Source organism: Crocodylus siamensis, chromosome 12 (assembly GCF_052110815.1).
Source record: "Crocodylus siamensis isolate JL-2025a chromosome 12, ASM5211081v1, whole genome shotgun sequence".
In the NCBI taxonomy this organism is placed as follows: Eukaryota; Metazoa; Chordata; order Crocodylia; family Crocodylidae; genus Crocodylus; species Crocodylus siamensis.
The window spans coordinates 48375683-48384938 of NC_143406.1; the positions used below are offsets into that span (position 1 = coordinate 48375683).

Below are 9256 nucleotides of genomic sequence, written 5' to 3' on the forward strand. Positions count from 1 at the left end.
CTTTCACTGCAGTTTCACGGATAGGGCGAAGTGAAATCGAAATCGAAGATGTCCAGCTGGCTTACAGGCCATCGAAATTCAGCCTCTGAGGGGCCCCAGATGACTCTCTCGCCCAGGGCCCCAACAACCCTAAGGCCAGCGCTGCCTGGACGAAGACCCGCTGGTGCAGATCTGCCGCCACGGGAAGCCGCACGGTTCAGCCCGCAGACCGGCCCCGCGTCACTCCGCCAGCCCGCAGGGCCAAAAGGTGAGCACCGCTCAGGTCCGGTTTAACCACGGCCCAAGTGACGTGGGCAGAGCCCAGCACCTGAGCAAGGGGCTGGAAGCAGCCCAGGCCCCCTGACTGGTGCAAGCGGATCAGATACCGGAGTGGACAGACCCCAAACCGCAGAGTTGCACCCGGCCCCGTCAGACAGCAGAAGAGGCACACGCGCTAGAGAAAAAGGGTCCTTCGTGGTTGACTGCGTCTGCAAAGCAGCAGGTGAACCCCATTTTGGTGATGGGGGGGTCACTGGGACACCGCACTGCACTGCAGCATCGGCCCCCCAAACCCGTACCGAGGAGACGGCCCCGGTGGCAAGAGCATCTTACGGCCACGGGCACCGCAGCCAGCTCGGAGCACGGCGTCTGCCTGTAACAAAGCCCATCTCCCAGCCGGCACGACTGATCTTGCGTCAGACCCAGGGAAAGTCAACAGGGGTATTTGCACATGCAGACACATGGAGGTAAACATCGGGCACGTGGAGCCTTGTTATTTCAGGAGGGGCCGTGTCGTGTTTGCACAACAGCATCAAGTTAACAAGCAGTTGTATTAGCCAGTCCATCAAAGCTCGAATTAAATGACTGCAAAGCCTAGAAAGCAAGCCGGGCTGGCTGGAGAAACACGAGGAGTTGAACCCAGCCCTTAGTCATGTCAGTCCAGGGGGAAAGCCAAACGTGGCCTTTTCCAATAAACAGACCGGAGCTGAAGAGCTGAGCAGACCAACGCTCACCTCAGCCCCTTGCATCCCCGGGGGAGAGCGTCCAAATCCCACCCCCATGGAAAAGCCTCTCCCTTGCCAGCGGCCCCTGATTTTTTCCCCTCGTTTGAGTGGCTTCAGGACACGACTCCCAAACACAAGAGCGGCCAGAGGAAGCAGCCTCCCGCAGAAGGCGACCGCCTCTGCAAACGCGGCCACGGCGCGCACCCCGCCGAGACGTCGCTCCGGGGACAGGAACCGGCGGGCGGATGCCGGCAGGGTTATGGCACCCAGATAAAGGCTGGCCTTGCCATCCATCACCCCCGAGACCTCATGACACCACCAGCGCCGAGCGGGCCGCGTCAACGGCAGCATTTTATTGGCAAGGGACTGACTAGGCTGCCAATGGCTCCGTCCCAACCTCGAGCCTCTATTGACAAGCGCAAGTAATGAGGGGCCGGCCGCTGACACGCTGGCCAGCTCCTCGGCGAGCGCCGGATCAATTCCGCTTATCGAGCCCCCCACGTCTCCCTCCGCGGCCACCCCCGCCCGGCAATTGGGAGGTTTCTTTCACGCCCGCCGCGATCGACACTTCCCCCGTCACCGCGCTGACCAAGGCAACTTGTCACTCGGCGTTACCGCGCGACTCGACGGCGCGGGGGCCGACGAACCGTGACCACGTTGCACGCGGGCGCCAAAAACATCCGGCAGAGGAAGCTGTCGAGGACCTGCAGGTGGGGCCGACGCTCGGAAACGCGCCTGTATTTCGGGGCGGGTGGACGGCAGACCTCGGGCTTACAGAGCTAGCCCTTGGCTTCTTCAGCCATCGGGGACGAGAGAAACGTCGTCAGTGCAATGCAAAGCCAGAGCTCTGAAGCCACTACGGTTCTTGAAACAGAGCCAGGCTCCCGGCTTCTCCACCCCAGCCCTGCTACTGACTGTGTGACCTCAGTCAAGTCACTTTGACTTTTTCTTTTTGCTGCTCTTCATCCCTGCTTGCAAGCAGGGAGGGTTTTCCCTGAGAGATGCTTTGTGTTAGTCTCACCCAGAGGCCAGCCCGGCTCCCTTCGATGGACCAGGCTGCGCTGCCAAAATCCACAAGGCTCCGAGCTCGCGGTGGCAACAGCCAGCGGATCAGCCCTCCCTGCGACTGGTGTTTAGCTTGGCAGGGTTCCCCGCATCCTGCCAGCTCCCTCTTGCACCCAGCACCACCTCCACAGGGCTGCCGCATGCCTGACAGGGGCAGGGAGGAGAAGGAAATGCAACCCACCCTCCAGGGCCCACGCATGTCACATCTCTTGTGCCTTCCTATCAATCACCAGAGGCTCCTTTTCCGCACAATATGTTGCATGTCCAAAACATCTGCTAGTTCACCAGCTGCGCCACCGAGTGAAAGCAAACAGCGACAGGTTAAGAGATTGCTAATTCTTCATTATAGCTGCAAAGAAACCTGCTGCATGCATGCAAGCGTGTGTATGCGCACAAAGGGACACGCGCACAGAGTATTTAGGATCTAAGTAGTAAATCAATAGCAGAATGGTCTGTACTTCCATCAGCAAGGACGCTTAACAAGGTCACATCCTTATTCTCTGCAGACTAATGAGTGGAGATTACTAATAAGACCCCAGTGACAAGCAACTATATTAATGTAATTCTCTCCTGCTTGTAATCAATTTTCCCCGTGTTAAAATTCACAGCTAGTTTTGACGTGCATGAACCCTGGTCTAACCACCCCCCCCAACCTCAGATCTGCAGCGGGTTCAAAGGCCGCACTCCTCGCGCCGTGCCCCCGTGGAGAGCTTTCCTCTTTGGAGGCCACTTGGTGCTCTGGTTCTAGGTAGGAATAGGAAACAGTCCCCATGCAGATTTAATCAGACCTGACAAGGTATTTCGATTACAAGGTTGTGATGCGACCCATTCACCAGCGCTTTCCAGGAAGCCTGGCTGGTCCAAACGCTCGGAGAAGTGCGAACGGTCACGGGCCGCACATCCCGGGTCTTGGGTCTCAAGGTTTGGGAACAAATGACTCGGACCAGGCTGGGTGGCCACGTTAGCAGCATGCCAGGGCACCTGCTCCTTGGCAGCTTCCTTTCTGCGCCCGACAAACCAGAGTATGGGACAGCAAATGACACCTCCCATGGTAAGAGCCACAGTCTAGATTTGCCAACAAATCTGCAGATCCCCTGGCTTCAAAAAACACCGGATTAGCCCCAAAAAGAGTCAGCGAGGTCCCGACTCAGCACAAGGGCTCAGTGCTAAACATGCCTCCAGCCCCTTTTCTTCTGAAATCGCCTAGGATGGGCACGAGCAAAGACCTGACACCTGGCTTGAAGGGACAGTCTGCCTGGCCAGTAGGCCTTCTTCCCATGCTCAGGCTGGATCGGGGCCCAAAAAGCAATTTTCCTCCAAGATGGCCTGGCAAGGACCTTAGGGAGTTCCCACCTGCCCCCAAAATTGTGGTAGAGCTGCGGGCTCTCCTGGCAGCGTGCAGTTTGGTCCCTTAACTTCAGGAGCTTAACCAAAGTCCTAGAGGGGGACTGGGGTGACACGTAACAGCCCGTGATACCCGGGGGTGAGACTGGACGAACGATGGTGCCTTCAGGGCACCAGGCTGAAGGGCTCTGCGGGAGCGGGGTCAAACCCTCTGCACCTATAGGGCCAAGGCAAAGTTTGCTGCCGCAGACGTGGGAAAAAGAAACCCTCCTGGATTTAAGTCCCTGGGAATGAAACCCAAACCCCCTTCTCCCCTTGGCGTTGCCAAACTGCGGTCTTGTGCCTTCCTCTCCGGAGCAGGGGCAGGCGTGCTGGGCTGACTTTAACCCTTTGACTCTGACTAGCATCCGACCAAGCATGCACTCGCTCCCAAAAGCTTGCACATCTCTGATCGAGTCGGTCTAGAAGGTGCAGGCTGCCTGACTTCCAGCTACTGTGGCTAACCACCTCCCTCGGACTTTGCCAAGCGGTTGCTGTTGGAGGCGGCTCTCCTGCTCCACGCCTGTTTTGGGGCAGGCCACCATTTTGCAGAAGAAAAGGGAAAGAAGGAGCCAATGCAGTGCTACCGTGCTCCGCAAACAGATGGATTCCAACAGCGCTTTGAAAAGCCATTTAGAGCTAAATCCTGGTATTAAACCAGGCCTTTCATTAGCCAAGTTTTCAATCCCCACCCCAGCTTAATACAGTGAAAAGTTTTTTAAAAGGTCAGTAATAAGCTTTTAAGCATGTTCTCCAATTAACTTTTGTGCTTCCCTCCACAATTTCCTCTGCACAACCCACTTCCTTCTCACAGTGACTGTAATTATTATTTAAAAAAAAAAAAAAAAAACACACACACACAAAAACCCAAACCCTTCTGAACAGCCTTAAGGAACAGACTGTATTTGCACTTAGGTGGCACCTAAATCCAGTAGTTTCTTCCACCCTCCTGTCAACATTTTCTTGCAAACCCTGTCCAGAAAAACATACACATATAGACCCGCATATATACTTATATATACACATGTGTGCGTGTGTGTGTATACATATCAAGTGTATAAGTGTGTGTGTGTGTGTGTGTGTGTGTATACATACACACACAGACGCATATATAATTATTACATACATACACACACAGACACGTATTGTATTTTCAAGAATCAACAGTGTTGCTTCAAAGAAAGGAAGCGGTGTCTTTCAGAAGAGCCACAAGCACGTCGTGCTGCCCAGCGTAGGGGGCAGGATCATCTGCTGTCCGTATGAATTAAAAGTTATCCCTGCAAAAAGAGCCCTTTGCCAAGCCCTCTTAGCATCAATCCAGATTGCAATGAAACCGAGCCGGGTTTCCCAAAACTTTGGAGAACTCCAACCTCGAGCTAAAACGGCACGACAGCCGCAGGGAGTCAGAGCGCGGGACAATCAGCCTCAACACTTCTTCCAGCGCAGCTCTTCAATAGCCCTAGTTTAGGATTGACATTAGTATTGATAGGATGGTTGTTTCCTCCTCGGTTTGCTTAAAGGGTCAATTATGAGCCAAAAGTCATTATTTTACAGCGTTAAGCTTTTGCAAAGCTCAACACCAATGCTCCTGCGAGTCTTTCTATGGTAATGAAGGCAGGTTATAAATAAGAGAAGCGTTTGCAATTCACAACCTGAAGCCTTATGGTAATTCTCGAAAATCCAGAAATGAAAGAGGCTAGAAACAGGAGTGAAATGGGCTACTTTCTAGAAAGTAAATGCATAATAGAAAGCATGAAGAATACATTAGAATTAACATTTCTTTCCATTCTAATAACCAAATAATTAAATCAGCACCACAGACATGTCACTTCTAAATACATTTATTAACTGTGAAGCCGATTTCATTGCTGAATGGAGAAATCACAGCTGTTTTGTCGAAACGATGCAAACATTTACAAACTGGAGGAAAAAAAGGCCAAACGTTCTCGTGACATACTATCAGGGGCTAAGTCTCAGTTATTTTGCAACGACCAGTATTCAATAGGATTCAATAACAAACTAAAAGCGGAGTTGCAACTTGTGTTGCTTTCTTAGATTTTCAGAATATTTGGAGTTTTCCTTAGTGTCCCAGCCCCTGAGGTCGCATGTACACAAAAACCTAAACTTCTAGTTACACCAAAAAAAAAAGTTCTAACCATCATGGTTGCAGACATCAACCTAAAAATTTAAACTTTAAAAGGCCCAGAAGTCCCAAGGCAAAGCATTTCAATTATATGATGTTAAAAAAAAAAAAAAAACAAAAAAAACCCCAACCCTGTTACGCTTTTTGGGGTGCGGCACATGATTTTGGAAGACACGAAGCTGGCGATCGGTCTAAATCATCTATAAACCTGACCACTTCCGCACCTTCCACTCCACTGCACAGATATAAAACCCAAATGTGCTTTTAAAGAGTCGTGCTCAGCTGGCTACAAAGATCATGGACTTGCTGCACGCTAAACCTCGCAGCTTGTTTTTTTCAGGGAAGTCATAGCGAATGCTCGCATGCAGCTGTAACAAATGTGCAATACCCAAGACAGGGAATAAATAGCCGAGCTTCGTTTCGTTCACAGTTGCACCCGGCGAGAGTCCTCTCCAAAGCCCCTTTAAAGTCAGTGAGAAGACGGTCATTAACATCAACAGGTTTGGGATCAGGGATAAAAACAGGAGCAAGCACATTCAAGTCAGAGGCAGAAGGCAAGTGTGAAATTGGTGCTAGGGAGATCTGAATCATGCGCTTTGTCCCTGTGCCGATCACACTGTGGTCACAAAAATTCCCTAAATAGCTCCAGACGGATCCGCCTCGGTCACCCTGAATAATATCTGCCCTGCGATCGTTTGAAATGCGTTCAAACGTTGCTTCTTCATCGGAGCAGTAAAAGCTATTTTTAATCCCACATGAAAGCCAACTGCAGAATGCCAAAATTTGCATGTACTGCACCCAGACAAGGCTCCAGTCAGCACTAAATATTAAGAAGCAGTAAGATATGGGCGTGACGTCCACCAGCACGTATGCACATGTATTTTTATATGCCCGTTTAACTGATTCACAGTTAAATGGGTGGGCAAAACAATGTTGTCTTTTTTTGAGGGGTGGGGGGCAGAACTTTACTATTTTCAGCCACTAAAAAGATGCATTTCGGGCGGAAGAGCGTTGAAATGCTATCCGTTGTAGCTTCCGTACCAGGCAGTCAGATGTGCAAAGCCTTGCATTTCTTAATGGAGGTCTAAACTGGCTGGCGTTGCTCTGTTTTTGCTTGCATTTCATTTTTTTGGCGTGACTTGCCTCTCTTAAGTGGCAACAGGAGGTTTGGAGTCGATGTCAATAGATGCTATTTTTTTTAACCGAGAATTAAAGAGGGGGAGACAAAACTGAACACACACCACGTGTGCTCCGGAGCAGAATTTCTTGGACTTCATTGAAGAAGCGCGCTCAAACTTTGAGCATTGGGAAGTCAGTCCATCAGGGAAGCAGATTAGCCAACGGCAATGAATAAAGATCACGTCTTAAAGCCAGGCTCCGTCCATGTTTTGTCATCCGAGTCCATGTTTATTCTGGGAGATTTCTCGCTCTCTCCCCACCTATATATTGCTTAAGTGCTTCGATGAAAAGCTATCCTTGAGAAAGGACGCGAGTGTCATGCCAAAACACATCTGGCTGATCATGAGGAAGCTAACATGTCTGATTTTATTTAACAGATCATGCTATGGGATGTCTTGCTCTGCCTGTAGACACACAGACACAAAACAGCCCTTGAGGCATCTACTTAACTCCACTTTTCAACTGCTAATAACACCTGCTGCTAAAGCCAAGAGCGCAGCACTGGAACGGCAGCATCTTTGTGTGCATCTTTCCCACTAGGCTTAAAGAATTAAGGACAGCAAGGCTCACAGCCATGAAAGCCTGGCCCAAGTTTCAGATCTCTTTCAGGACCACAGCAGGGAGAGAGAAGGTATAAAAGCAGACAGACGGTTCTGTTAAGTGTAGACGCACATTCACACAGACACGCGTGCCGAAAGGGGTATCCAAGTGCATGGGTGCACACAAAAGCACAAGAGCGCTTGCACTGAAAATCAACCATAAAAACTTGCTTCTCTTTTGGCCAGCAAATGCGCGGGCGCTGGGTCTCAGAAGAGGCCAGCTAACCGGGACAGAATATAAAACGCACTCAAAGCAACATGGGGTTGCAACTCCTATATGTCTAACACGTCCCTACTCAGGCATGGCACACAGACCAAGCGCTGGAGTTCGTTGCCTGCCAGCTGTTAGGGTGCCGTCATCACTGTATAGCTTTGTTATGTATGCCAAAGCACTTCGAGAAAATACTGCATTATTAAAAAAGTTCCTTTGAAGTCCGACATGGGCCAGCGTCCACGGCCTGAGATTTCTCAGAGCGCAGAGATGAATCGCCGAGCAGGTGTTCTCTTAGCGCTTGTGAGATGCAACAAAGATACAGCCCGTTAGCGTCTGGGCCCGGCGCTGCACTTAGCCAACATCTATAAAACTTTGTTTCATTAGATATCGTGATAACAAGGGGGGGCAGATGGGAAGGATCACCAAAAAAAGAGGCACAGGAAAGCAGACTTCCAGGAACTCAGCTGAGAGTGAACTGGCTGGACTGAGCCGTTGGATTTTGCAGGTTTTCAACAGACGGGCACAAGGAAACTTCTCACTGCATCAGTGGAGACGGTATCTGGCACTTACACATCGTCTCTGCTACCCAGTGCGACAAACCCACTGCATGTGCCTTGATTTTAACAAATTTCAGTGTCCCCCCCCCGCCATGACATGAGGACTGCGGGGCACTTGTACACGTCACGAAGTGTACCAGCACCCTATGATGTGGGGAACTGGTGCCATCTGCAACTCCAGGCCTGCTAGGGCGAGGGCAAAGGCAGATGCAACTATCCGAGAGGACAATTTCAGCCCTGCTACCAACACTATCAAGACACCAAATGCAAAGTCTTTTTCAAGTAGTTGCTTTTTCCCATAAAATCCTCACAATTATAGAGCCAGCGTGCAGTGACTTCAGCCTGCGGGAACCAGAAACTTTCCATGCAAGGCTCGTCGGGAACACCCCTAGCCTGAAGTTATTCCTCTTAGTCAGTCCCTTTACATGCAACCTGTGGCTCTTGCTCCCACTTCATTTACATTGCAAATCCAGAGTGACTTTACTGGGCCAGGTATTTTACTGGCGCAAATCAGTGCTTTTGCTTTGGTGCAACTCAAGTCGGATGAGTTGACGGCCCTTTGATGATCCGGGCCATAAGTCAATCAAATTCTTCCAGAAAACGAAGCAGGGTTGGCCCTCTGTCTTTACGGCAGCAATATTTGTCGTGACGCTAACCGTGATGACTTGTAAAGCTATGGTGCCGCGGGATGGGCTAGGGACATTTTTCCCCCTTTATCACCTTCTAGCAGAGAAACAACAATGCTAGAGGCAGAGACCACCTTGTGCGCGTTTCGAAAAGAGCTCACCCCCATCTTCCCAGAGACGCCGCGTTAATACCTCCACAGCCAAACTAGCCAGACAGAAAACCCTCTGATTTCCATTTCGGTTCAGTTTCACCATGTTATGTGTGGGGGAAAAAAGCGTTATTTTGCTTCAGGATAAAAGCTCACTTCATGCTTGGATTGTCCATTAGGCTGGGCACGTTACAATCTAGAACCGTGCTTAATTTCATATCGCGAGCTGCACCTCCAGTAACCCGAAGAACCGCACGGCGCGTCCTCGGGGGGTTACGCAGCAGGCGCTCTCGCCATCAAGAAGGAGCTTCCTTCCAGAAAAGGCAAAGCCGATCAGCTGATTTTAAATCTGCAGAAA

The 9256-nt window shown here is 50.6% G+C and overlaps 1 protein-coding gene across 1 annotated transcript in view; it reads right to left on the bottom strand.

The window, feature by feature from the left end:
- HS3ST6 (heparan sulfate-glucosamine 3-sulfotransferase 6) overlaps positions 1-9256 on the bottom strand; it is a 71763-nt gene that overhangs the window by 60045 nt on the left and 2462 nt on the right. The gene's annotated exons all lie outside the window — the stretch shown is intronic.